This window comes from Phyllobates terribilis, unplaced genomic scaffold (genome assembly GCF_046119375.1).
Source record: "Phyllobates terribilis strain yellow unplaced genomic scaffold, ASM4611937v1 Scaffold_84__1_contigs__length_6523798, whole genome shotgun sequence".
In the NCBI taxonomy this organism is placed as follows: domain Eukaryota; kingdom Metazoa; phylum Chordata; class Amphibia; order Anura; family Dendrobatidae; genus Phyllobates; species Phyllobates terribilis.
Genome location: NW_027362844.1, coordinates 1001059 through 1028150, shown reverse-complemented (window position 1 = coordinate 1028150; position 27092 = coordinate 1001059). Strand labels below are relative to the sequence as shown.

The window sequence follows — 27092 nt, the reverse complement described above, 5'->3', positions numbered from 1 at the left end:
AAGGGCATTTGCTAAATAGATGGTGTGTGTGCAACAATATACTGAAAGGTCAATTATATTGTGCAGCTTATCTCACCACCTGTAGTTATTTAGGTGAAAGCTCCAAAATGCTTGCCTAATATGTCTGTTTATCCAAAAGGAAGTAAAAAGGGAGAGCTAGAAAGATAGCATTGCATCACATTACATGGCAATGCAATGCACAGTTGCTGAAGTTGAACCAAAATGAGCTTGTAATCTGGCTTCTGCAACTTTGAACATGAAAAATCCAATGAGGAGAAGAAAAGCAAAGCCAAAGAGTCCATCCCAAAATCCGACAAACAAGCAAAATGAACAAAAAACATTGAATTCAATTCTTTCTGATTTTAGAAACTGCATTAAAGAAGGGGTGCACCGGTCCTGGAGATACTGCAATACCAGGTCAATGCGTGGAGTGGACAGAGCAAGCTCTTTTTCCATCTCCCTGTTCTAAAAATCCATTTAATATATGGTCCCCAGATAGGGGACGTATCAGATATTAAACTGATAAGAACAGATACTACACTTGATCTTAGCCAAAAGGCCGAGAAGCGATAACCAGAATTGGTTTCAAACTACGGAGCCACCCAAGGATCCTGAAAAGTCCATTTGTGGAGATGAGCTCCTGGACTCCCGTTAAGAAGACATGTTGTCAACCTCTAGATCCCTTACATGCCTGCACTTTTCGGCTTGCTGCTGCTGCAATCCACGCGTTTTAGATCTGCATAACTCCACCTCTTTAAACACAGCACCTTCACCCCCTGCTGTTCCCACCCGCCTCAACACCGTTGGAAGGGAGGAGAACCAATTAAGGCGGGGGGTGGGGTGGAACGAGCAGCTGTCTACCCTTAGCAGGAGGGCTCCTGATTACATACCTCTCCTGCTGCTGCTGCTGCTGGCTGTCCAACAGCAGACTGAAGGTGGCTGCTGCTGTGCACAGGTATATAAAGGCTCAGAGCCTATTATGACACGCGCAGCCAGCGTTCCATTGCCACATTCCATCTACTGCAGGCAGGATACCTGACTGGCTGAATGTCGCTGAGAAGCTCACAGAGACCGCCATAAGCAACAGTTTAACAGAATGCCACAGACTAATCAACCAAACTTTTTGGGTTGGGTTCTCTTTTATAGTCTGCAGGCATTAAATGAAAGAAGTCAGTGTTCCAGCAGAAGGAGACAACGTTTCAGAAAAGGCATTGTAGCAAACCAAAAAAGAAATTTTAAGCGCATCAGAGTAACCAGCGCACATACCTGTTAGCTCAGGTGAGTTTAAAAGGCTGCTGTTGATAACAAGGGCATTTGCTAAATAGATGGTGTGTGTGCAACAATATACTGAAAGGTCAATTATATTGTGCAGCTTATCTCACCACCTGTAGTTATTTAGGTGAAAGCTCCAAAATGCTTGCCTAATATGTCTGTTTATCCAAAAGGAAGTAAAAAGGGAGAGCTAGAAAGATAGCATTGCATCACATTACATGGCAATGCAATGCACAGTTGCTGAAGTTGAACCAAAATGAGCTTGTAATCTGGCTTCTGCAACTTTGAACATGAAAAATCCAATGAGGAGAAGAAAAGCAAAGCCAAAGAGTCCATCCCAAAATCCGACAAACAAGCAAAATGAACAAAAAACATTGAATTCAATTCTTTCTGATTTTAGAAACTGCATTAAAGAAGGGGTGCACCGGTCCTGGAGATACTGCAATACCAGGTCAATGCGTGGAGTGGACAGAGCAAGCTCTTTTTCCATCTCCCTGTTCTAAAAATCCATTTAATATATGGTCCCCAGATAGGGGACGTATCAGATATTAAACTGATAAGAACAGATTTTTTTAATTGAATGCGTCAGAAGACGCGACATAAATTAAATTCCATTTGCATGGATAACCAAAAAAATGTCGCCTACGCCTTCATCATCCGAATTCAACTTTTTGTTTTTTTTAAGAAAATTTAATGATAATTAATAAATAAAACATAACATAACATATCCTTACATCAACAACAAAAAACTTCCAACAAAAACATCAACTCAACATTTTTCTTCTTCCACGTTTCTTCTTCCTCCATGACATGTCCAACAATTTCCAGTCAAAACCTTGCAGCAAAATCTTTTCATCTTCTTCAGCTTCAGCACTGGTATCAACACAATCCTGCATTACTTTCTCTTTTCCCTTATCATCCACCTTCCTTTTTTCCTTAACGTCTTTACTTCTAGGTACTCTCTCCAGTCTGCAAAACATAGATTCCCCAACTCCTGAGAATTCCTGCTTCTCTCCCACAAACTCCTTCTTATTTTCAACTACTTGTATATCTTTGTCTTCTTTCTCTTTACAATCTTCAAACGATTCTTCAAATATCTTTTTCCCTTTCTCCTCTTTTTTCCCACCTTCCTCATAACAAAATCCAGGTTTCCCATTATCAATTCTTCTTTTACCATTTTCCACATAACTGAATCCACATTTACCATTTATAACAATCCTTCCTAAACTTAGTTCATTTTGTCCATTTTCCCAAACTAGGAAACTTCTCTTCCCATTCCAGACTCCCACTTTATTTAAGTAGTCCTTCTGGAATTTTACCAAAATACTCCATGGCTTCAAAAACTCCATCACTTCCTCCATCTCTACAAAGGGGTCATCCATACAGATAACCACCTTTTTCGGCCTTCCAGCAAAAAGAGCATTAACTCCAATTTCTTTTCCTTCCCAATTCTTGAGAAGACAAATACACTTTTCTTCAGACTTCAGTGTTACGTCAAATACCTTTTTAAACTTAATTTCTTGCATACAAAAAATGTCCTCTTCAATGATCGTCCCATACTTGAACAGAATATCCAAGATCTGATTCTCCTCCAACGAAAAATCCTCTAACTCCGTCTTCACATAGAACCGTAAACAGTTCCTCTTCCTCGTCAACTCCATATTCTTCCTCCAAAAGAACTGCCCCCCACAGCTATGTGTGGTGACACGATGATCGCCTCTCGTTGCCCAGGGACTAATCCGACTCCCCAATAGCAGCAGGAGGGTGAAGCCCTGCCGTTAGACAAAGCGATCCCCCCAGGCCAAGGAGCCGGGTACCCTGGGCACCTCCTAGCCAAGGCCAAGGCAGCAACTGGTAGATCACTGCACCTGATCTTAGCCAAAAGGCCGAGAAGCGATAACCAGAATTGGTTTCAAACTACAGAGCCACCCAAGGATCCTGAAAAGTCCATTTGTGGAGATGAGCTCCTGGACTCCCGTTAAGAAGACATATTGTCAACCTCTAGATCCCTTACATGCCTGCACTTTTCGGCTTGCTGCTGCTGCAATCCACGCGTTTTAGATCTGCATAACTCCACCTCTTTAAACACAGCACCTTCACCCCCTGCTGTTCCCACCCGCCTCAACACCGTTGGAAGGGAGGAGAACCAATTAAGGCGGGGGGTGGGGTGGAACGAGCAGCTGTCTACCCTTAGCAGGAGGGCTCCTGATTACATACCTCTCCTGCTGCTGCTGCTGCTGGCTGTCCAGCAGCAGACTGAAGGTGGCTGCTGCTGTGCACAGGTATATAAAGGCTCAGAGCCTATTATGACACGCGCAGCCAGCGTTCCATTGCCACATTCCATCTACTGCAGGCAGGATACCTGGCTGGCTGAATGTCGCTGAGAAGCTCACAGAGACCGCCATAAGCAACAGTTTAACAGAATGCCACAGACTAATCAACCAAACTTTTTGGGTTGGGTTCTCTTTTATAGTCTGCAGGCATTAAATGAAAGAAGTCAGTGTTCCAGCAGAAGGAGACAACGTTTCAGAAAAGGCATTGTAGCAAACCAAAAAAGAAATTTTAAGCGCAGCAGAGTAACCAGCGCACATACCTGTTAGCTCAGGTGAGTTTAAAAGGCTGCTGTTGATAACAAGGGCATTTGCTAAATAGATGGTGTGTGTGCAACAATATACTGAAAGGTCAATTATATTGTGCAGCTTATCTCACCACCTGTAGTTATTTAGGTGAAAGCTCCAAAATGCTTGCCTAATATGTCTGTTTATCCAAAAGGAAGTAAAAAGGGAGAGCTAGAAAGATAGCATTGCATCACATTACATGGCAATGCAATGCACAGTTGCTGAAGTTGAACCAAAATGAGCTTGTAATCTGGCTTCTGCAACTTTGAACATGAAAAATCCAATGAGGAGAAGAAAAGCAAAGCCAAAGAGTCCATCCCAAAATCCGACAAACAAGCAAAATGAACAAAAAACATTGAATTCAATTCTTTCTGATTTTAGAAACTGCATTAAAGAAGGGGTGCACCGGTCCTGGAGATACTGCAATACCAGGTCAATGCGTGGAGTGGACAGAGCAAGCTCTTTTTCCATCTCCCTGTTCTAAAAATCCATTTAATATATGGTCCCCAGATAGGGGACGTATCAGATATTAAACTGATAAGAACAGATACTACACTTGATCTTAGCCAAAAGGCCGAGAAGCGATAACCAGAATTGGTTTCAAACTACGGAGCCACCCAAGGATCCTGAAAAGTCCATTTGTGGAGATGAGCTCCTGGACTCCCGTTAAGAAGACATGTTGTCAACCTCTAGATCCCTTACATGCCTGCACTTTTCGGCTTGCTGCTGCTGCAATCCACGCGTTTTAGATCTGCATAACTCCACCTCTTTAAACACAGCACCTTCACCCCCTGCTGTTCCCACCCGCCTCAACACCGTTGGAAGGGAGGAGAACCAATTAAGGCGGGGGGTGGGGTGGAACGAGCAGCTGTCTACCCTTAGCAGGAGGGCTCCTGATTACATACCTCTCCTGCTGCTGCTGCTGCTGGCTGTCCAGCAGCAGACTGAAGGTGGCTGCTGCTGTGCACAGGTATATAAAGGCTCAGAGCCTATTATGACACGCGCAGCCAGCGTTCCATTGCCACATTCCATCTACTGCAGGCAGGATACCTGGCTGGCTGAATGTCGCTGAGAAGCTCACAGAGACCGCCATAAGCAACAGTTTAACAGAATGCCACAGACTAATCAACCAAACTTTTTGGGTTGGGTTCTCTTTTATAGTCTGCAGGCATTAAATGAAAGAAGTCAGTGTTCCAGCAGAAGGAGACAACGTTTCAGAAAAGGCATTGTAGCAAACCAAAAAAGAAATTTTAAGCGCAGCAGAGTAACCAGCGCACATACCTGTTAGCTCAGGTGAGTTTAAAAGGCTGCTGTTGATAACAAGGGCATTTGCTAAATAGATAGTGTGTGTGCAACAATATACTGAAAGGTCAATTATATTGTGCAGCTTATCTCACCACCTGTAGTTATTTAGGTGAAAGCTCCAAAATGCTTGCCTAATATGTCTGTTTTTCCAAAAGGAAGTAAAAAGGGAGAGCTAGAAAGATAGCATTGCATCACATTACATGGCAATGCAATGCACAGTTGCTGAAGTTGAACCAAAATGAGCTTGTAATCTGGCTTCTGCAACTTTGAACATGAAAAATCCAATGAGGAGAAGAAAAGCAAAGCCAAAGAGTCCATCCCCAAATCCGACAAACAAGCAAAATGAACAAAAAACATTGAATTCAATTCTTTCTGATTTTAGAAACTGCATTAAAGAAGGGGTGCACCGGTCCTGGAGATACTGCAATACCAGGTCAATGCGTGGAGTGGACAGAGCAAGCTCTTTTTCCATCTCCCTGTTCTAAAAATCCATTTAATATATGGTCCCCAGATAGGGGACGTATCAGATATTAAACTGATAAGAACAGATTTTTTTAATTGAATGCGTCAGAAGACGCGACATAAATTAAATTCCATTTGCATGGATAACCAAAAAAATGTCGCCTACGCCTTCATCATCCGAATTCAACTTTTTGTTTTTTTTAAGAAAATTTAATGATAATTAATAAATAAAACATAACATAACATATCCTTACATCAACAACAAAAAACTTCCAACAAAAACATCAACTCAACATTTTTCTTCTTCCATGTTTCTTCTTCCTCCATGACATGTCCAACAATTTCCAGTCAAAACCTTGCAGCAAAATCTTTTCATCTTCTTCAGCTTCAGCACTGGTATCAACACAATCCTGCATTACTTTCTCTTTTCCCTTATCATCCACCTTCCTTTTTTCCTTAACGTCTTTACTTCTAGGTACTCTCTCCAGTCTGCAAAACATAGATTCCCCAACTCCTGAGAATTCCTGCTTCTCTCCCACAAACTCCTTCTTATTTTCAACTACTTGTATATCTTTGTCTTCTTTCTCTTTACAATCTTCAAACGATTCTTCAAATATCTTTTTCCCTTTCTCCTCTTTTTTCCCACCTTCCTCATAACAAAATCCAGGTTTCCCATTATCAATTCTTCTTTTACCATTTTCCACATAACTGAATCCACATTTACCATTTATAACAATCCTTCCTAAACTTAGTTCATTTTGTCCATTTTCCCAAACTAGGAAACTTCTCTTCCCATTCCAGACTCCCACTTTATTTAAGTAGTCCTTCTGGAATTTTACCAAAATACTCCATGGCTTCAAAAACTCCATCACTTCCTCCATCTCTACAAAGGGGTCATCCATACAGATAACCACCTTTTTCGGCCTTCCAGCAAAAAGAGCATTAACTCCAATTTCTTTTCCTTCCCAATTCTTGAGAAGACAAATACACTTTTCTTCAGACTTCAGTGTTACGTCAAATACCTTTTTAAACTTGATTTCTTGCATACAAAAAATGTCCTCTTCAATGATCGTCCCATACTTGAACAGAATATCCAAGATCTGATTCTCCTCCAACGAAAAATCCTCTAACTCCGTCTTCACATAGAACCGTAAACAGTTCCTCTTCCTCGTCAACTCCATCTTCTTCCTCCAAAAGAACTGCCCCCCACAGCTATGTGTGGTGACACGATGATCGCCTCTCGTTGCCCAGGGACTAATCCGACTCCCCAATAGCAGCAGGAGGGTGAAGCCCTGCCGTTAGACAAAGCGATCCCCCCAGGCCAAGGAGCCGGGTACCCTGGGCACCTCCTAGCCAAGGCCAAGGCAGCAACTGGTAGATCACTGCACCTGATCTTAGCCAAAAGGCCGAGAAGCGATAACCAGAATTGGTTTCAAACTACGGAGCCACCCAAGGATCCTGAAAAGTCCATTTGTGGAGATGAGCTCCTGGACTCCCGTTAAGAAGACATATTGTCAACCTCTAGATCCCTTACATGCCTGCACTTTTCGGCTTGCTGCTGCTGCAATCCACGCGTTTTAGATCTGCATAACTCCACCTCTTTAAACACAGCACCTTCACCCCCTTCTGTTCCCACCCGCCTCAACACCGTTGGAAGGGAGGAGAACCAATTAAGGCGGGGGGTGGGGTGGAACGAGCAGCTGTCTACCCTTAGCAGGAGGGCTCCTGATTACATACCTCTCCTGCTGCTGCTGCTGCTGGCTGTCCAGCAGCAGACTGAAGGTGGCTGCTGCTGTGCACAGGTATATAAAGGCTCAGAGCCTATTATGACACGCGCAGCCAGAGTTCCATTGCCACATTCCATCTACTGCAGGCAGGATACCTGGCTGGCTGAATGTCGCTGAGAAGCTCACAGAGACCGCCATAAGCAACAGTTTAACAGAATGCCACAGACTAATCAACCAAACTTTTTGGGTTGGGTTCTCTTTTATAGTCTGCAGGCATTAAATGAAAGAAGTCAGTGTTCCAGCAGAAGGAGACAACGTTTCAGAAAAGGCATTGTAGCAAACCAAAAAAGAAATTTTAAGCGCAGCAGAGTAACCAGCGCACATACCTGTTAGCTCAGGTGAGTTTAAAAGGCTGCTGTTGATAACAAGGGCATTTGCTAAATAGATGGTGTGTGTGCAACAATATACTGAAAGGTCAATTATATTGTGCAGCTTATCTCACCACCTGTAGTTATTTAGGTGAAAGCTCCAAAATGCTTGCCTAATATGTCTGTTTATCCAAAAGGAAGTAAAAAGGGAGAGCTAGAAAGATAGCATTGCATCACATTACATGGCAATGCAATGCACAGTTGCTGAAGTTGAACCAAAATGAGCTTGTAATCTGGCTTCTGCAACTTTGAACATGAAAAATCCAATGAGGAGAAGAAAAGCAAAGCCAAAGAGTCCATCCCAAAATCCGACAAACAAGCAAAATGAACAAAAAACATTGAATTCAATTCTTTCTGATTTTAGAAACTGCATTAAAGAAGGGGTGCACCGGTCCTGGAGATACTGCAATACCAGGTCAATGCGTGGAGTGGACAGAGCAAGCTCTTTTTCCATCTCCCTGTTCTAAAAATCCATTTAATATATGGTCCCCAGATAGGGGACGTATCAGATATTAAACTGATAAGAACAGATACTACACTTGATCTTAGCCAAAAGGCCGAGAAGCGATAACCAGAATTGGTTTCAAACTACGGAGCCACCCAAGGATCCTGAAAAGTCCATTTGTGGAGATGAGCTCCTGGACTCCCGTTAAGAAGACATGTTGTCAACCTCTAGATCCCCTACATGCCTGCACTTTTCGGCTTGCTGCTGCTGCAATCCACGCGTTTTAGATCTGCATAACTCCACCTCTTTAAACACAGCACCTTCACCCCCTGCTGTTCCCACCCGCCTCAACACCGTTGGAAGGGAGGAGAACCAATTAAGGCGGGGGGTGGGGTGGAACGAGCAGCTGTCTACCCTTAGCAGGAGGGCTGCTGATTACATACCTCTCCTGCTGCTGCTGCTGCTGCTGGCTGTCCAGCAGCAGACTGAAGGTGGCTGCTGCTGTGCACAGGTATATAAAGGCTCAGAGCCTATTATGACACGCGCAGCCAGCGTTCCATTGCCACATTCCATCTACTGCAGGCAGGATACCTGGCTGGCTGAATGTCGCTGAGAAGCTCACAGAGACCGCCATAAGCAACAGTTTAACAGAATGCCACAGACTAATCAACCAAACTTTTTGGGTTGGGTTCTCTTTTATAGTCTGCAGGCATTAAATGAAAGAAGTCAGTGTTCCAGCAGAGGGAGACAACGTTTCAGAAAAGGCATTGTAGCAAACCAAAAAAGAAATTTTAAGCGCAGCAGAGTAACCAGCGCACATACCTGTTAGCTCAGGTGAGTTTAAAAGGCTGCTGTTGATAACAAGGGCATTTGCTAAATAGATGGTGTGTGTGCAACAATATACTGAAAGGTCAATTATATTGTGCAGCTTATCTCACCACCTGTAGTTATTTAGGTGAAAGCTCCAAAATGCTTGCCTAATATGTCTGTTTATCCAAAAGGAAGTAAAAAGGGAGAGCTAGAAAGATAGCATTGCATCACATTACGTGGCAATGCAATGCACAGTTGCTGAAGTTGAACCAAAATGAGCTTGTAATCTGGCTTCTGCAACTTTGAACATGAAAAATCCAATGAGGAGAAGAAAAGCAAAGCCAAAGAGTCCATCCCCAAATCCGACAAACAAGCAAAATGAACAAAAAACATTGAATTCAATTCTTTCTGATTTTAGAAACTGCATTAAAGAAGGGGTGCACCGGTCCTGGAGATACTGCAATACCAGGTCAATGCGTGGAGTGGACAGAGCAAGCTCTTTTTCCATCTCCCTATTCTAAAAATCCATTTAATATATGGTCCCCAGATAGGGGACGTATCAGATATTAAACTGATAAGAACAGATACTACACTTGATCTTAGCCAAAAGGCCGAGAAGCGATAACCAGAATTGGTTTCAAACTACGGAGCCACCCAAGGATCCTGAAAAGTCCATTTGTGGAGATGAGCTCCTGGACTCCCGTTAAGAAGACATGTTGTCAACCTCTAGATCCCTTACATGCCTGCACTTTTCGGCTTGCTGCTGCTGCAATCCACGCGTTTTAGATCTGCATAACTCCACCTCTTTAAACACAGCACCTTCACCCCCTGCTGTTCCCACCCGCCTCAACACCGTTGGAAGGGAGGAGAACCAATTAAGGCGGGGGGTGGGGTGGAACGAGCAGCTGTCTACCCTTAGCAGGAGGGCTCCTGATTACATACCTCTCCTGCTGCTGCTGCTGCTGGCTGTCCAGCAGCAGACTGAAGGTGGCTGCTGCTGTGCACAGGTATATAAAGGCTCAGAGCCTATTATGACATGCGCAGCCAGCGTTCCATTGCCACATTCCATCTACTGCAGGCAGGATACCTGGCTGGCTGAATGTCGCTGAGAAGCTCACAGAGACCGCCATAAGCAACAGTTTAACAGAATGCCACAGACTAATCAACCAAACTTTTTGGGTTGGGTTCTCTTTTATAGTCTGCAGGCATTAAATGAAAGAAGTCAGTGTTCCAGCAGAAGGAGACAACGTTTCAGAAAAGGCATTGTAGCAAACCAAAAAAGAAATTTTAAGCGCAGCAGAGTAACCAGCGCACATACCTGTTAGCTCAGGTGAGTTTAAAAGGCTGCTGTTGATAACAAGGGCATTTGCTAAATAGATGGTGTGTGTGCAACAATATACTGAAAGGTCAATTATATTGTGCAGCTTATCTCACCACCTGTAGTTATTTAGGTGAAAGCTCCAAAATGCTTGCCTAATATGTCTGTTTATCCAAAAGGAAGTAAAAAGGGAGAGCTAGAAAGATAGCATTGCATCACATTACATGGCAATGCAATGCACAGTTGCTGAAGTTGAACCAAAATGAGCTTGTAATCTGGCTTCTGCAACTTTGAACATGAAAAATCCAATGAGGAGAAGAAAAGCAAAGCCAAAGAGTCCATCCCAAAATCCGACAAACAAGCAAAATGAACAAAAAACATTGAATTCAATTCTTTCTGATTTTAGAAACTGCATTAAAGAAGGGGTGCACCGGTCCTGGAGATACTGCAATACCAGGTCAATGCGTGGAGTGGACAGAGCAAGCTCTTTTTCCATCTCCCTGTTCTAAAAATCCATTTAATATATGGTCCCCAGATAGGGGACGTATCAGATATTAAACTGATAAGAACAGATACTACACTTGATCTTAGCCAAAAGGCCGAGAAGCGATAACCAGAATTGGTTTCAAACTACGGAGCCACCCAAGGATCCTGAAAAGTCAATTTGTGGAGATGAGCTCCTGGACTCCCGTTAAGAAGACATGTTGTCAACCTCTAGATCCCTTACATGCCTGCACTTTTCGGCTTGCTGCTGCTGCAATCCACGCGTTTTAGATCTGCATAACTCCACCTCTTTAAACACAGCACTTTCACCCCCTGCTGTTCCCACCCGCCTCAACACCGTTGGAAGGGAGGAGAACCAATTAAGGCGGGGGGTGGGGTGGAACGAGCAGCTGTCTACCCTTAGCAGGAGGGCTCCTGATTACATACCTCTCCTGCTGCTGCTGCTGCTGGCTGTCCAGCAGCAGACTGAAGGTGGCTGCTGCTGTGCACAGGTATATAAAGGCTCTGAGCCTATTATGACACGCGCAGCCAGCGTTCCATTGCCACATTCCATCTACTGCAGGCAGGATACCTGGCTGGCTGAATGTCGCTGAGAAGCTCACAGAGACCGCCATAAGCAACAGTTTAACAGAATGCCACAGACTAATCAACCAAACTTTTTGGGTTGGGTTCTCTTTTATAGTCTGCAGGCATTAAATGAAAGAAGTCAGTGTTCCAGCAGAAGGAGACAACGTTTCAGAAAAGGCATTGTAGCAAACCAAAAAAGAAATTTTAAGCGCAGCAGAGTAACCAGCGCACATACCTGTTAGCTCAGGTGAGTTTAAAAGGCTGCTGTTGATAACAAGGGCATTTGCTAAATAGATGGTGTGTGTGCAACAATATACTGAAAGGTCAATTATATTGTGCAGCTTATCTCACCACCTGTAGTTATTTAGGTGAAAGCTCCAAAATGCTTGCCTAATATGTCTGTTTATCCAAAAGGAAGTAAAAAGGGAGAGCTAGAAAGATAGCATTGCATCACATTACATGGCAATGCAATGCACAGTTGCTGAAGTTGAACCAAAATGAGCTTGTAATCTGGCTTCTGCAACTTTGAACATGAAAAATCCAATGAGGAGAAGAAAAGCAAAGCCAAAGAGTCCATCCCAAAATCCGACAAACAAGCAAAATGAACAAAAAACATTGAATTCAATTCTTTCTGATTTTAGAAACTGCATTAAAGAAGGGGTGCACCGGTCCTGGAGATACTGCAATACCAGGTCAATGCGTGGAGTGGACAGAGCAAGCTCTTTTTCCATCTCCCTGTTCTAAAAATCCATTTAATATATGGTCCCCAGATAGGGGACGTATCAGATATTAAACTGATAAGAACAGATACTACACTTGATCTTAGCCAAAAGGCCGAGAAGCGATAACCAGAATTGGTTTCAAACTACGGAGCCACCCAAGGATCCTGAAAAGTCCATTTGTGGAGATGAGCTCCTGGACTCCCGTTAAGAAGACATGTTGTCAACCTCTAGATCCCTTACATGCCTGCACTTTTCGGCTTGCTGCTGCTGCAATCCACGCGTTTTAGATCTGCATAACTCCACCTCTTTAAACACAGCACCTTCACCCCCTGCTGTTCCCACCCGCCTCAACACCGTTGGAAGGGAGGAGAACCAATTAAGGCGGGGGGTGGGGTGGAACGAGCAGCTGTCTACCCTTAGCAGGAGGGCTCCTGATTACATACCTCTCCTGCTGCTGCTGCTGCTGGCTGTCCAGCAGCAGACTGAAGGTGGCTGCTGCTGTGCACAGGTATATAAAGGCTCAGAGCCTATTATGACACGCGCAGCCAGCGTTCCATTGCCACATTCCATCTACTGCAGGCAGGATACCTGGCTGGCTGAATGTCGCTGAGAAGCTCACAGAGACCGCCATAAGCAACAGTTTAACAGAATGCCACAGACTAATCAACCAAACTTTTTGGGTTGGGTTCTCTTTTATAGTCTGCAGGCATTAAATGAAAGAAGTCAGTGTTCCAGCAGAAGGAGACAACGTTTCAGAAAAGGCATTGTAGCAAACCAAAAAAGAAATTTTAAGCGCAGCAGAGTAACCAGCGCACATACCTGTTAGCTCAGGTGAGTTTAAAAGGCTGCTGTTGATAACAAGGGCATTTGCTAAATAGATGGTGTGTGTGCAACAATATACTGAAAGGTCAATTATATTGTGCAGCTTATCTCACCACCTGTAGTTATTTAGGTGAAAGCTCCAAAATGCTTGCCTAATATGTCTGTTTATCCAAAAGGAAGTAAAAAGGGAGAGCTAGAAAGATAGCATTGCATCACATTACATGGCAATGCAATGCACAGTTGCTGAAGTTGAACCAAAATGAGCTTGTAATCTGGCTTCTGCAACTTTGAACATGAAAAATCCAATGAGGAGAAGAAAAGCAAAGCCAAAGAGTCCATCCCAAAATCCGACAAACAAGCAAAATGAACAAAAAACATTGAATTCAATTCTTTCTGATTTTAGAAACTGCATTAAAGAAGGGGTGCACCGGTCCTGGAGATACTGCAATACCAGGTCAATGCGTGGAGTGGACAGAGCAAGCTCTTTTTCCATCTCCCTGTTCTAAAAATCCATTTAATATATGGTCCCCAGATAGGAGACGTATCAGATATTAAACTGATAAGAACAGATACTACACTTGATCTTAGCCAAAAGGCCGAGAAGCGATAACCAGAATTGGTTTCAAACTACGGAGCCACCCAAGGATCCTGAAAAGTCCATTTGTGGAGATGAGCTCCTGGACTCCCGTTAAGAAGACATGTTGTCAACCTCTAGATCCCTTACATGCCTGCACTTTTCGGCTTGCTGCTGCTGCAATCCACGCGTTTTAGATCTGCATAACTCCACCTCTTTAAACACAGCACCTTCACCCCCTGCTGTTCCCACCCGCCTCAACACCGTTGGAAGGGAGGAGAACCAATTAAGGCGGGGGGTGGGGTGGAACGAGCAGCTGTCTACCCTTAGCAGGAGGGCTCCTGATTACATACCTCTCCTGCTGCTGCTGCTGCTGGCTGTCCAGCAGCAGACTGAAGGTGGCTGCTGCTGTGCACAGGTATATAAAGGCTCAGAGCCTATTATGACACACGCAGCCAGCGTTCCATTGCCACATTCCATCTACTGCAGGCAGGATACCTGGCTGGCTGAATGTCGCTGAGAAGCTCACAGAGACCGCCATAAGCAACAGTTTAACAGAATGCCACAGACTAATCAACCAAACTTTTTGGGTTGGGTTCTCTTTTATAGTCTGCAGGCATTAAATGAAAGAAGTCAGTGTTCCAGCAGAAGGAGACAACGTTTCAGAAAAGGCATTGTAGCAAACCAAAAAAGAAATTTTAAGCGCAGCAGAGTAACCAGCGCACATACCTGTTAGCTCAGGTGAGTTTAAAAGGCTGCTGTTGATAACAAGGGCATTTGCTAAATAGATGGTGTGTGTGCAACAATATACTGAAAGGTCAATTATATTGTGCAGCTTATCTCACCACCTGTAGTTATTTAGGTGAAAGCTCCAAAATGCTTGCCTAATATGTCTGTTTATCCAAAAGGAAGTAAAAAGGGAGAGCTAGAAAGATAGCATTGCATCACATTACATGGCAATGCAATGCACAGTTGCTGAAGTTGAACCAAAATGAGCTTGTAATCTGGCTTCTGCAACTTTGAACATGAAAAATCCAATGAGGAGAAGAAAAGCAAAGCCAAAGAGTCCATCCCAAAATCCGACAAACAAGCAAAATGAACAAAAAACATTGAATTCAATTCTTTCTGATTTTAGAAACTGCATTAAAGAAGGGGTGCACCGGTCCTGGAGATACTGCAATACCAGGTCAATGCGTGGAGTGGACAGAGCAAGCTCTTTTTCCATCTCCCTGTTCTAAAAATCCATTTAATATATGGTCCCCAGATAGGGGACGTATCAGATATTAAACTGATAAGAACAGATACTACACTTGATCTTAGCCAAAAGGCCGAGAAGCGATAACCAGAATTGGTTTCAAACTACGGAGCCACCCAAGGATCCTGAAAAGTCCATTTGTGGAGATGAGCTCCTGGACTCCCGTTAAGAAGACATGTTGTCAACCTCTAGATCCCTTACATGCCTGCACTTTTCGGCTTGCTGCTGCTGCAATCCACGCGTTTTAGATCTGCATAACTCCACCTCTTTAAACACAGCACCTTCACCCCCTGCTGTTCCCACCCGCCTCAACACCGTTGGAAGGGAGGAGAACCAATTAAGGCGGGGGGTGGGGTGGAACGAGCAGCTGTCTACCCTTAGCAGGAGGGCTCCTGATTACATACCTCTCCTGCTGCTGCTGCTGCTGGCTGTCCAGCAGCAGACTGAAGGTGGCTGCTGCTGTGCACAGGTATATAAAGGCTCAGAGCCTATTATGACACGCGCAGCCAGCGTTCCATTGCCACATTCCATCTACTGCAGGCAGGATACCTGGCTGGCTGAATGTCGCTGAGAAGCTCACAGAGACCGCCATAAGCAACAGTTTAACAGAATGCCACAGACTAATCAACCAAACTTTTTGGGTTGGGTTCTCTTTTATAGTCTGCAGGCATTAAATGAAAGAAGTCAGTGTTCCAGCAGAAGGAGACAACGTTTCAGAAAAGGCATTGTAGCAAACCAAAAAAGAAATTTTAAGCGCAGCAGAGTAACCAGCGCACATACCTGTTAGCTCAGGTGAGTTTAAAAGGCTGCTGTTGATAACAAGGGCATTTGCTAAATAGATGGTGTGTGTGCAACAATATACTGAAAGGTCAATTATATTGTGCAGCTTATCTCACCACCTGTAGTTATTTAGGTGAAAGCTCCAAAATGCTTGCCTAATATGTCTGTTTATCCAAAAGGAAGTAAAAAGGGAGAGCTAGAAAGATAGCATTGCATCACATTACATGGCAATGCAATGCACAGTTGCTGAAGTTGAACCAAAATGAGCTTGTAATCTGGCTTCTGCAACTTTGAACATGAAAAATCCAATGAGGAGAAGAAAAGCAAAGCCAAAGAGTCCATCCCAAAATCCGACAAACAAGCAAAATGAACAAAAAACATTGAATTCAATTCTTTCTGATTTTAGAAACTGCATTAAAGAAGGGGTGCACCGGTCCTGGAGATACTGCAATACCAGGTCAATGCGTGGAGTGGACAGAGCAAGCTCTTTTTCCATCTCCCTGTTCTAAAAATCCATTTAATATATGGTCCCCAGATAGGGGACGTATCAGATATTAAACTGATAAGAACAGATACTACACTTGATCTTAGCCAAAAGGCCGAGAAGCGATAACCAGAATTGGTTTCAAACTACGGAGCCACCCAAGGATCCTGAAAAGTCCATTTGTGGAGATGAGCTCCTGGACTCCCGTTAAGAAGACATGTTGTCAACCTCTAGATCCCTTACATGCCTGCACTTTTCGGCTTGCTGCTGCTGCAATCCACGCGTTTTAGATCTGCATAACTCCACCTCTTTAAACACAGCACCTTCACCCCCTGCTGTTCCCACCCGCCTCAACACCGTTGGAAGGGAGGAGAACCAATTAAGGCGGGGGGTGGGGTGGAACGAGCAGCTGTCTACCCTTAGCAGGAGGGCTCCTGATTACATACCTCTCCTGCTGCTGCTGCTGCTGGCTGTCCAGCAGCAGACTGAAGGTGGCTGCTGCTGTGCACAGGTATATAAAGGCTCAGAGCCTATTATGACACGCGCAGCCAGCGTTCCATTGCCACATTCCATCTACTGCAGGCAGGATACCTGGCTGGCTGAATGTCGCTGAGAAGCTCACAGAGACCGCCATAAGCAACAGTTTAACAGAATGCCACAGACTAATCAACCAAACTTTTTGGGTTGGGTTCTCTTTTATAGTCTGCAGGCATTAAATGAAAGAAGTCAGTGTTCCAGCAGAAGGAGACAACGTTTCAGAAAAGGCATTGTAGCAAACCAAAAAAGAAATTTTAAGCGCAGCAGAGTAACCAGCGCACATACCTGTTAGCTCAGGTGAGTTTAAAAGGCTGCTGTTGATAACAAGGGCATTTGCTAAATAGATGGTGTGTGTGCAACAATATACTGAAAGGTCAATTATATTGTGCAGCTTATCTCACCACCTGTAGTTATTTAGGTGAAAGCTCCAAAATGCTTGCCTAATATGTCTGTTTATCCAAAAGGAAGTAAAAAGGGAGAGCTAGAAAGATAGCATTGCATCACATTACATGGCAATGCAATGCACAGTTGCTGAAGTTGAACCAAAATGAGCTTGTAATCTGGCTTCTGCAACTTTGAACATGAAAAATCCAATGAGGAGAAGAAAAGCAAAGCCAAAGAGTCCATCCCAAAATCCGACAAACAAGCAAAATGAACAAAAAACATTGAATTCAATTCTTTCTGATTTTAGAAACTGCATTAAAGAAGGGGTGCACCGGTCCTGGAGATACTGCAATACCAGGTCAATGCGTGGAGTGGACAGAGCAAGCTCTTTTTCCATCTCCCTGTTCTAAAAATCCATTTAATATATGGTCCCCAGATAGGGGACGTATCAGATATTAAACTGATAAGAACAGATACTACACTTGATCTTAGCCAAAAGGCCGAGAAGCGATAACCAGAATTGGTTTCAAACTACGGAGCCACCCAAGGATCCTGAAAAGTCCATTTGTGGAGATGAGCTCCTGGACTCCCGTTAAGAAGACATGTTGTCAACCTCTAGATCCCTTACATGCCTGCACTTTTCGGCTTGCTGCTGCTGCAATCCACGCGTTTTAGATCTGCATAACTCCACCTCTTTAAACACAGCACCTTCACCCCCTGCTGTTCCCACCCGCCTCAACACCGTTGGAAGGGAGGAGAACCAATTAAGGCGGGGGGTGGGGTGGAACGAGCAGCTGTCTACCCTTAGCAGGAGGGCTCCTGATTACATACCTCTCCTGCTGCTGCTGCTGCTGGCTGTCCAGCAGCAGACTGAAGGTGGCTGCTGCTGTGCACAGGTATATAAAGGCTCAGAGCCTATTATGACACGCGCAGCCAGCGTTCCATTGCCACATTCCATCTACTGCAGGCAGGATACCTGGCTGGCTGAATGTCGCTGAGAAGCTCACAGAGACCGCCATAAGCAACAGTTTAACAGAATGCCACAGACTAATCAACCAAACTTTTTGGGTTGGGTTCTCTTTTATAGTCTGCAGGCATTAAATGAAAGAAGTCAGTGTTCCAGCAGAAGGAGACAACGTTTCAGAAAAGGCATTGTAGCAAACCAAAAAAGAAATTTTAAGCGCAGCAGAGTAACCAGCGCACATACCTGTTAGCTCAGGTGAGTTTAAAAGGCTGCTGTTGATAACAAGGGCATTTGCTAAATAGATGGTGTGTGTGCAACAATATACTGAAAGGTCAATTATATTGTGCAGCTTATCTCACCACCTGTAGTTATTTAGGTGAAAGCTCCAAAATGCTTGCCTAATATGTCTGTTTATCCAAAAGGAAGTAAAAAGGGAGAGCTAGAAAGATAGCATTGCATCACATTACATGGCAATGCAATGCACAGTTGCTGAAGTTGAACCAAAATGAGCTTGTAATCTGGCTTCTGCAACTTTGAACATGAAAAATCCAATGAGGAGAAGAAAAGCAAAGCCAAAGAGTCCATCCCAAAATCCGACAAACAAGCAAAATGAACAAAAAACATTGAATTCAATTCTTTCTGATTTTAGAAACTGCATTAAAGAAGGGGTGCACCGGTCCTGGAGATACTGCAATACCAGGTCAATGCGTGGAGTGGACAGAGCAAGCTCTTTTTCCATCTCCCTGTTCTAAAAATCCATTTAATATATGGTCCCCAGATAGGGGACGTATCAGATATTAAACTGATAAGAACAGATACTACACTTGATCTTAGCCAAAAGGCCGAGAAGCGATAACCAGAATTGGTTTCAAACTACGGAGCCACCCAAGGATCCTGAAAAGTCCATTTGTGGAGATGAGCTCCTGGACTCCCGTTAAGAAGACATGTTGTCAACCTCTAGATCCCTTACATGCCTGCACTTTTCGGCTTGCTGCTGATGCAATCCACGCGTTTTAGATCTGCATAACTCCACCTCTTTAAACACAGCACCTTCACCCCCTGCTGTTCCCACCCGCCTCAACACCGTTGGAAGGGAGGAGAACCAATTAAGGCGGGGGGTGGGGTGGAACGAGCAGCTGTCTACCCTTAGCAGGAGGGCTCCTGATTACATACCTCTCCTGCTGCTGCTGCTGCTGGCTGTCCAGCAGCAGACTGAAGGTGGCTGCTGCTGTGCACAGGTATATAAAGGCTCAGAGCCTATTATGACACGCGCAGCCAGCGTTCCATTGCCACATTCCATCTACTGCAGGCAGGATACCTGGCTGGCTGAATGTCGCTGAGAAGCTCACAGAGACCGCCATAAGCAACAGTTTAACAGAATGCCACAGACTAATCAACCAAACTTTTTGGGTTGGGTTCTCTTTTATAGTCTGCAGGCATTAAATGAAAGAAGTCAGTGTTCCAGCAGAAGGAGACAACGTTTCAGAAAAGGCATTGTAGCAAACCAAAAAAGAAATTTTAAGCGCAGCAGAGTAACCAGCGCACATACCTGTTAGCTCAGGTGAGTTTAAAAGGCTGCTGTTGATAACAAGGGCATTTGCTAAATAGATGGTGTGTGTGCAACAATATACTGAAAGGTCAATTATATTGTGCAGCTTATCTCACCACCTGTAGTTATTTAGGTGAAAGCTCCAAAATGCTTGCCTAATATGTCTGTTTATCCAAAAGGAAGTAAAAAGGGAGAGCTAGAAAGATAGCATTGCATCACATTACATGGCAATGCAATGCACAGTTGCTGAAGTTGAACCAAAATGAGCTTGTAATCTGGCTTCTGCAACTTTGAACATGAAAAATCCAATGAGGAGAAGAAAAGCAAAGCCAAAGAGTCCATCCCAAAATCCGACAAACAAGCAAAATGAACAAAAAACATTGAATTCAATTCTTTCTGATTTTAGAAACTGCATTAAAGAAGGGGTGCACCGGTCCTGGAGATACTGCAATACCAGGTCAATGCGTGGAGTGGACAGAGCAAGCTCTTTTTCCATCTCCCTGTTCTAAAAATCCATTTAATATATGGTCCCCAGATAGGGGACGTATCAGATATTAAACTGATAAGAACAGATACTACACTTGATCTTAGCCAAAAGGCCGAGAAGCGATAACCAGAATTGGTTTCAAACTACGGAGCCACCCAAGGATCCTGAAAAGTCCATTTGTGGAGATGAGCTCCTGGACTCCCGTTAAGAAGACATGTTGTCAACCTCTAGATCCCTTACATGCCTGCACTTTTCGGCTTGCTGCTGCTGCAATCCACGCGTTTTAGATCTGCATAACTCCACCTCTTTAAACACAGCACCTTCACCCCCTGCTGTTCCCACCCGCCTCAACACCATTGGAAGGGAGGAGAACCAATTAAGGCGGGGGGTGGGGTGGAACGAGCAGCTGTCTACCCTTAGCAGGAGGGCTCCTGATTACATACCTCTCCTGCTGCTGCTGCTGCTGGCTGTCCAGCAGCAGACTGAAGGTGGCTGCTGCTGTGCACAGGTATATAAAGGCTCAGAGCCTATTATGACACGCGCAGCCAGCGTTCCATTGCCACATTCCATCTACTGCAGGCAGGATACCTGGCTGGCTGAATGTCGCTGAGAAGCTCACAGAGACCGCCATAAGCAACAGTTTAACAGAATGCCACAGACTAATCAACCAAACTTTTTGGGTTGGGTTCTCTTTTATAGTCTGCAGGCATTAAATGAAAGAAGTCAGTGTTCCAGCAGAAGGAGACAACGTTTCAGAAAAGGCATTGTAGCAAACCAAAAAAGAAATTTTAAGCGCAGCAGAGTAACCAGCGCACATACCTGTTAGCTCAGGTGAGTTTAAAAGGCTGCTGTTGATAACAAGGGCATTTGCTAAATAGATGGTGTGTGTGCAACAATATACTGAAAGGTCAATTATATTGTGCAGCTTATCTCACCACCTGTAGTTATTTAGGTGAAAGCTCCAAAATGCTTGCCTAATATGTCTGTTTATCCAAAAGGAAGTAAAAAGGGAGAGCTAGAAAGATAGCATTGCATCACATTACATGGCAATGCAATGCACAGTTGCTGAAGTTGAACCAAAATGAGCTTGTAATCTGGCTTCTGCAACTTTGAACATGAAAAATCCAATGAGTAGAAGAAAAGCAAAGCCAAAGAGTCCATCCCAAAATCCGACAAACAAGCAAAATGAACAAAAAACATTGAATTCAATTCTTTCTGATTTTAGAAACTGCATTAAAGAAGGGGTGCACCGGTCCTGGAGATACTGCAATACCAGGTCAATGCGTGGAGTGGACAGAGCAAGCTCTTTTTCCATCTCCCTGTTCTAAAAATCCATTTAATATATGGTCCCCAGATAGGGGACGTATCAGATATTAAACTGATAAGAACAGATTTTTTTTTTTTTTTTTTTTTTTTTTTTTTTTTACACTCAGATTACAAAGTCTTGGAATCAACAAAAAGATAAGAAGACTCAAATCCATCATCGTGCATTCTAACAATTTTAATACTTCTCCAAATCTTTTATTTTCTTTTTCTTTTATATATATATATTTATTTATTTTTTCCCTCTTTTTTTTTTTTTTTAAAAATTATATAGTTTTGGCTATTTTTTTTTGTTTGTTTTTGTTCTTCTTTTTTTGTTTTTCCACAGGTTTTCAAAAAATCAAATCTTACAAGGTAAGTTCATTCCATTTACATTGTTTCCATTTCTCATTTGCTTTCACCTTGCCAAGCGTCATTTTGTCCCTCCAGAAATACATGTACAAATAACTTAGACATAATTTAATACACTGGTCGACTGTTACTTCCTTATGTTTAAACACTAAAATGTTCCTTGCTTTCCACAATGCCGCCTTCACACATGCAATAATAATCCATACAATTTTAAAATCCTCCTCTCTTATCCCCATCCCATAAAATACTCTGTTAAAATCCAAAAAATTAACAGTACTCACAGCTCTCACTATATTGCACACTTTCCTCCATATTGTCTGTGCAAAATTACAATTCCAGAAGATGTGCATGGGTGTTTCACTATTCCCACACCTGGATCTTGGGCACACTTCAGATCTTACCAACCCACGCCTGTGTTGGAACTCACGGGTTGGCAGGCAGTCTTTTACTATACACCAGAGTAAATCCCTGTGTTCATTAGATAACACACTATAATTTACATTCATCCAGATTCTTTCCACAATTTTGAATGAAAAATGTTCCACAGGACTGATACCTATTCTCTCTTCCAGGATTTTTAGGATTTTTTTATGGCATTTAAGAACATTTATTTCGACCATCTTAAGTTTAAAATCTCTTAAAATTTTTCCTAAAACAATATAATTTCCTGGAGGTAAAAACCTATAAGGCCTATTTAGAGACATCTCCAACCATTTATAATTTCTAATATAGAAACCTAAATTATATATAGAAAACAACTTTAGCTTAGAGCCTGGTCCTAATAAAGTGCATACACAGTTCGCTACATACTTTGCATATAAAAAGGACCTAATATCCGGAAAACCTTTCCCACCTTTTTTCTTTGATTTATATATCTCCTCTCTCTTTACTCTTTCCATCTTGGATCTCCATAAAAAATTAAAACATACCTTAATAACTCTCTTCATGATATTATTTTGGGGGATAAAAACTGTTGAGACATATAAAAACATTGGGAGTAAAACCTGTCTAATAATTAAAATTTTTCCTTCCAGGGTAAGATCTCTCAACTGCCAGAAAGTAATCTTTTTCTTAACTCTTTCCAGCAGAGACTCCCAATTTCTTACATTACCACCTGACTCTGAGAAATAAATACCTAAAATTTTTACTTCATTCATTCTTGTTAATTTACACTCAGAATCTACAATAAAATCACCAACAGTTAAAATACCAGATTTTTCCATGTTAATTTTAAAACCCGATGCGCCCCCAAACCAATCCACTGTTCTTATGGCTCTGTTCATGCTTCTAGTGTCTTTAACTAAAACCGTCACATCATCCATATATGCCACCACTTTAACTTGTTCATTGCAACTCCCGGGAATAAAAAAACCATTGATTACCTTATCTCTCCTAAAAGCTGCTAAAAGTGGTTCAATTGCACAAATAAAAAGAATAGGGGATAAGGGACACCCCTGTTTAACGCCACAGTTTATTTTTACATTATCAGATAAAAAACCATTAATAGATATTTTGCTAAAACATGATTTGTAAAGAGATTTAATACGTTTGCTAAAAACATCCGGGCATCCCATTTTCTCTAAAACTGCAAATAAAAAATCATGGGCAACTCTATCGTACGCTTTTTCAAAATCCAAAGTAATTAGAGCAAGCTTTTGTTTTCTGTCTAAAACATCCCATAAAACATCCCTGATTAAAATCAATGAGTCGCTGATTCTCCGATTTGGCACTGCACACGTCTGATCCACTTCTATTACTGAGCCGATTACCTTTTTTAATCTATTTGCTAGTAACTTTGCATATACCTTACAGTCCGTATTTAAAAGGGTTATTGGTCTCCAATTTTTAATCAGTTCTTTATTTCCTTTCTTAAATAATAAAACAATAAGACCCTCCCACCACGACTCTGGGACACTAAAAGATGCTTCTGCTTCTAAAATTACTTCATAAAAATCCTCACCCATGATCTCCCATAAACACTTGTAAAATTCAACAGGTAGTCCATCTGCTCCTGGCGTTTTGTTATTTTGTAGCGTATTAATTGTATTAAAAACTTCCTCTTTAGTAAAATTCCCTATTAAAAAAGATTTATCTTCCGCATTAAAATTTTTTTCCAGTCCTTCTAAAAAATGTTTTTTTAGAGACACATCCGTGTTTTTAACAGAAAATAAATCATCATAAAATTCTTTTGCTTTCATCTTCTTCCCCTCCAAACTTGTTTCTCCTTCCAAAACCTTCATATAATCCTTCTTGTCACATATTTTTTTAAAAAAGAATTTTGTGCATTTTTCATCCTCGTCTAAAACTTTTACTCGGGAATTAAAAATAATTTCTTTACCTTTTTCTTTCAGGCAGTTTTGGATCTTTTCTTTTGTTGTTCGGATCGCCTCCTGCAGATCACATCCGTTATTTTCGAGGTGAAAAAAACATTGCAGTTTAGCATTAAGATCATTATAAAAAATACGTTTTGCAGCAGCTTTCTTCTTTCCTTCTTTAATAAAAAATATTTTTACCTCCTTCTTGACAAAATCCCACCAATTAAAAATAGATTTAAAAAACGTTTTTTTTAGCTTCAGTTTTTCATACAGCTTTTTAAAACCTTCCATAACCACCTCGTCTTGTAGTAGGGATACATTAAATTTCCAGTGTGACGGTCTTTTATCCACATCTGATTCTATTTTAAAACTACATTCTATTATTTTATGATCTGAAAAAGGTGTTGAATGCGTTTTAAAACCTGAGCATGTTAGGGCTTGAGATATAAAAATATAATCTATTCTGGATGAAACACCTCTCCCCACCCAAGTGACTTCATGCTCCTTTTTTTGTCCATCTAATGCCCATGTATCTTTAAGATTAAAAGCTGCTAAAATATTTCTAAGACATGAAGCTGACCCATCTTTTACATTTTTTAAATGACAATTAAAATCCCCACCTAAAACTAATGGATCTACTCCAGGTAAAAACAGCTGCAACAGTTCAAACAAATGTAATCTCAAGGCTTTTTCTGCATTTGCATACACATTAAAACACCTCACTTTCTTCCCATTTTTCTGCACATCAATTCTTAAAATCCTCCCAGGGTATATCTCTTCATAATTTACAATCTCCCAATCTTTAGAGCATAAAAACCCCACACCATCACTTTTTGACTCGTTCCCACCAGAAAAGCATAAGTTACCCTTCCATATACCCTGTAAATATTCATAGCTTATTTTTTTTGTCAAATTACATTCTTGTAGAAAGATAAAATCAATATTTTCATTATTTAAAAAATCATATAAAGCAGTTCTCTTATATAGGTCGTTAAACCCCTGAACATTCAGGGACATTGAGCGGATCATCTTCTAACATTTAGTGCAGGGCTCTTCCCTCCGCCCTCATTCTCTACTGCCGGAGAAGATGGGTCTACCTCCAGATCTGATACATCCGAAGATGACACACTCCCCAGCAGACTTGTTGCTTCTAATGCCTTTACTTTCCCACCACATGGTATTCCTTCATTATCACTTCTATCCACACTTCTTTTTAGAGATTTTTCTGTGCAGTCCATTTGTACCTGCGCGCAAGGTAAGCTCTGCGACAGGGAATTAGTAGGAGTGGACTCCACTACTTCTGGAATATCACTTTCCCCTCCACAACTACTCCCTTTACTTAGTGGAGAAATTTCTTGCAACATTTGACTCTTCTCTTCTCTCTTCTGATCTTCTTTCTTCTGTTCTTCTATCTTCTTCTTTTCATTCTTATCTTCTTTCTTCTTATCTTCTTTCTTCTGCTCTTCTCTCTTTTTCCTTTCCATCTGTTTCTTTATCTCCATGGCCCTTTTTTCTATGTCCTCTATCCTCTTCTGTTTTTCCTCTTCCTTCTTTCTCTTCCTTTCTTCCAACTTCCTTTCCTCTTCTTCTTGTGATTTTTTAACCCGTTCCTCCTTCTTCTTCTCCTTCATTGCCCGTCCCTCCTCTTCCTCTTTTCTCTTTCTTTCTGTCTCCTCCTTCTCACTCCTTTCTTTCTCCTCTTCCCCTTTTTCCTCTTCAGCAGCAATGCCTGCTTCCACATCGTCTTTAGCTTCTTGTTGCTGTTCTTCAGGCGATGTGTCCATCTCCTCTACATCCTTTTTCTTATTTTTAGGGCACTCATCCATCTGGTGAGGAGTACCCATGCAACTAAAACACTTGTTACATTCTGCATCCAGATGTCCATATTTTTTACACACACGGCAGTAGTGTGGCATCCCTGGGAAGAATAAATAACCGCGGCTATGGTTGATATAAACCTGCGGCGGAGGTCTGGACACGCCCCCCTCCTCATTCGGGTTCTTCCTAAATGATACCACATACACACGTTTCCCGTTCCACACTCCAAACTGTGTTTCCCCGCGTCTCTTAGGGATGATTTTGTCACAATACATTGATAGGTAACTTTCAACCTCAGAGTCTGTAATAAATGGACTAAACAAATGAATCGTCAGTACTTTCATTGAAAACTGAAAAGAGGGGATTACTTTCACCCCCTCCAGCTCTACCTTCTCTTTATTTACTTCATAAAGAGCGTAGGCACTTTCACACTGCGAGGCTTTATTAAGCGTAACATCATAAAGTCCTCGAGAAAAAAAAGATTGAAAGCAAAAAAGATGCTCCTTGTCGATCTTCAAGAGCTTACAAATAACATTGAAAATAAATTGAGAATCTTTCACCTGCCGGTGGTCAGGAGCAACCACGAACCTGATGGTGTCCTTCAGCGGATGCTCCTCCGAGAAATAATCATTCGGGTTGCTTGCTTGATTCTCCTTCCTTCCTCCAGGGTTTCTCCTTGTCTCCATGATTTTCCTCTTCTTTTCCAGATACCAAGGAAAATATCACACACGGATCGCAGCCTCCATGAAGTTCGTCCTCCCTCCAACACACCGTCCTCCGCAAAGAAAAGGCACTGCAGCTTTAGCACCGATTCCCAAAAGCAGCACTGGATATCTCCAAAGGCCAAGAATCGGTTCTGCCACCACAGTAACCTTCAGCCCAATGTCACAACCCACTACAGATCGTGCCAAAAGGCCGAGAAGCGATAACCAGAATTGGTTTCAAACTACGGAGCCACCCAAGGATCCTGAAAAGTCCATTTGTGGAGATGAGCTCCTGGACTCCCGTTAAGAAGACATGTTGTCAACCTCTAGATCCCTTACATGCCTGCACTTTTCGGCTTGCTGCTGCTGCAATCCACGCGTTTTAGATCTGCATAACTCCACCTCTTTAAACACAGCACCTTCACCCCCTGCTGTTCCCACCCGCCTCAACACCGTTGGAAGGGAGGAGAACCAATTAAGGCGGGGGGTGGGGTGGAACGAGCAGCTGTCTACCCTTAGCAGGAGGGCTCCTGATTACATACCTCTCCTGCTGCTGCTGCTGCTGGC

The 27092-nt window shown here is 42.6% G+C and overlaps 14 non-coding genes and 1 pseudogene across 14 annotated transcripts; all 15 read right to left on the bottom strand.

Annotated features, from left to right (window-relative positions):
* Positions 1–380: 380 nt before the first annotated feature.
* Positions 381–571, bottom strand: LOC141197312 (U2 spliceosomal RNA). Its single transcript, XR_012269567.1, has one exon. It is a non-coding gene; the product is annotated as a U2 spliceosomal RNA (small nuclear RNA).
* A 1115-nt stretch (positions 572–1686) lies between these two features.
* On the bottom strand, positions 1687–1873 carry LOC141197539 (U2 spliceosomal RNA). Its single transcript, XR_012269789.1, has one exon. It is a non-coding gene; the product is annotated as a U2 spliceosomal RNA (small nuclear RNA).
* Positions 1874–4285: 2412 nt separating this feature from the next.
* Positions 4286–4476, bottom strand: LOC141197311 (U2 spliceosomal RNA). Its single transcript, XR_012269566.1, has one exon. It is a non-coding gene; the product is annotated as a U2 spliceosomal RNA (small nuclear RNA).
* Positions 4477–5591: 1115 nt separating this feature from the next.
* LOC141197538 (U2 spliceosomal RNA) lies at positions 5592–5778 on the bottom strand. Its single transcript, XR_012269788.1, has one exon. It is a non-coding gene; the product is annotated as a U2 spliceosomal RNA (small nuclear RNA).
* A 2412-nt stretch (positions 5779–8190) lies between these two features.
* Positions 8191–8381, bottom strand: LOC141197310 (U2 spliceosomal RNA). The gene has a single exon (XR_012269565.1). It is a non-coding gene; the product is annotated as a U2 spliceosomal RNA (small nuclear RNA).
* A 1118-nt stretch (positions 8382–9499) lies between these two features.
* LOC141197479 (U2 spliceosomal RNA) lies at positions 9500–9690 on the bottom strand. Its single transcript, XR_012269731.1, has one exon. It is a non-coding gene; the product is annotated as a U2 spliceosomal RNA (small nuclear RNA).
* A 1115-nt stretch (positions 9691–10805) lies between these two features.
* Positions 10806–10996, bottom strand: LOC141197308 (U2 spliceosomal RNA). The gene has a single exon (XR_012269563.1). It is a non-coding gene; the product is annotated as a U2 spliceosomal RNA (small nuclear RNA).
* Positions 10997–12111: 1115 nt separating this feature from the next.
* On the bottom strand, positions 12112–12302 carry LOC141197307 (U2 spliceosomal RNA). Its single transcript, XR_012269562.1, has one exon. It is a non-coding gene; the product is annotated as a U2 spliceosomal RNA (small nuclear RNA).
* A 1115-nt stretch (positions 12303–13417) lies between these two features.
* LOC141197499 (U2 spliceosomal RNA) lies at positions 13418–13608 on the bottom strand. Its single transcript, XR_012269750.1, has one exon. It is a non-coding gene; the product is annotated as a U2 spliceosomal RNA (small nuclear RNA).
* Positions 13609–14723: 1115 nt separating this feature from the next.
* LOC141197306 (U2 spliceosomal RNA) lies at positions 14724–14914 on the bottom strand. Its single transcript, XR_012269561.1, has one exon. It is a non-coding gene; the product is annotated as a U2 spliceosomal RNA (small nuclear RNA).
* A 1115-nt stretch (positions 14915–16029) lies between these two features.
* On the bottom strand, positions 16030–16220 carry LOC141197305 (U2 spliceosomal RNA). Its single transcript, XR_012269560.1, has one exon. It is a non-coding gene; the product is annotated as a U2 spliceosomal RNA (small nuclear RNA).
* Positions 16221–17335: 1115 nt separating this feature from the next.
* On the bottom strand, positions 17336–17526 carry LOC141197304 (U2 spliceosomal RNA). Its single transcript, XR_012269559.1, has one exon. It is a non-coding gene; the product is annotated as a U2 spliceosomal RNA (small nuclear RNA).
* Positions 17527–18641: 1115 nt separating this feature from the next.
* Positions 18642–18832, bottom strand: LOC141197303 (U2 spliceosomal RNA). The gene has a single exon (XR_012269558.1). It is a non-coding gene; the product is annotated as a U2 spliceosomal RNA (small nuclear RNA).
* Positions 18833–19947: 1115 nt separating this feature from the next.
* LOC141197302 (U2 spliceosomal RNA) lies at positions 19948–20138 on the bottom strand. The gene has a single exon (XR_012269557.1). It is a non-coding gene; the product is annotated as a U2 spliceosomal RNA (small nuclear RNA).
* Positions 20139–21253: 1115 nt separating this feature from the next.
* On the bottom strand, positions 21254–21479 carry LOC141197557 (U2 spliceosomal RNA; annotated as a pseudogene).
* Positions 21480–27092: the final 5613 nt, after the last annotated feature.